Below are 1,049 nucleotides of genomic sequence, written 5' to 3'. Positions count from 1 at the left end.
TGGCAGTGTTTCACAGCTATTCATAAGGTTTTCAGTGGCTAAACATTCCAAAGTAATCCACCTCTCCTTCTGAGTCTCTCTTAGTCTGGAAGCTCAGTTGAACCCTGTCCATAATGGTGACCCTGCCAGCATTCAAAACACCGTGGCCTAGCTTCCAGCATCACAGCAGCATGTAAGCCACCACAATGCAACAAACTGACAGACGAGTGGTGGATAGTGGACCATATGATTGTCCAAATCAAAATGCCCAATACTAGTTCATTTCAGTCCTGGTGTGGCACTGTGGGGTAATGTGCTGGACTGTAAGGTCAGTTTGAACCACAAGGTCAGTGGTTCAAGCTCCCCAACTGCTCCTCTGAAACCCCATATAGGGTCTCTGTGAGTAGGAACTGACTTGATGGCACTTAGCAACAACAACAATAATGTCTAGAATATCCATCTTTATCCATTCCATTTTATTTTTTATGACTTCCAATATTCCTAGACTTAAACTTCAGACATTTCATGTTTCAATGATTAATTTGCAGCTATTTCTGCTTAGTTTGAGTCAAGCCGTATCAGCATATAAAGACCTCAAAAGCTTTCTTACATACACATCATTTATGTTGACTCTAATTTGTAGAGAAAGCTCTTCCCCAGTTGTATTTTGAATGCCTTCCAACCTAAGGAGTTCATCTTCTGGCACTATATCAGATAATATCCCACTGCTACTCATAAGGTTTTCAATTGCCAATTGTTTCAGAAGTAAATTTTCAAGTTATTCAGTTCCGGAAAAAGGACCTCATACTTGACAATGTAGAGGGTCAGCAAAAAAAAAAAAAAAATGAAGACCTCCAAAGAGATGGGTTGACACAGTAGCTGCAACAATGGGTTCAAACATAGGAACAATGGTGAGAAGGACGCAGGACCAGACAGTGTTTTCTTCTGCAATATATGGGGTCACTGAGTTGAAACTGACTCAACAGCACCTAATAACAAGAACAACTGTAATCTCTGGCACCCAGTCCTGGCTGTACACAGGTACAAGTAACTTTAAATAAGTTACTTAT

The sequence above is a fragment of the Chrysochloris asiatica genome, unplaced genomic scaffold, assembly GCF_000296735.1.
Source record: "Chrysochloris asiatica unplaced genomic scaffold, ChrAsi1.0 scaffold00005, whole genome shotgun sequence".
NCBI lineage: Eukaryota > Metazoa > Chordata > Mammalia > Afrosoricida > Chrysochloridae > Chrysochloris > Chrysochloris asiatica.
Note: the sequence above shows the minus strand (reverse complement) of the source record.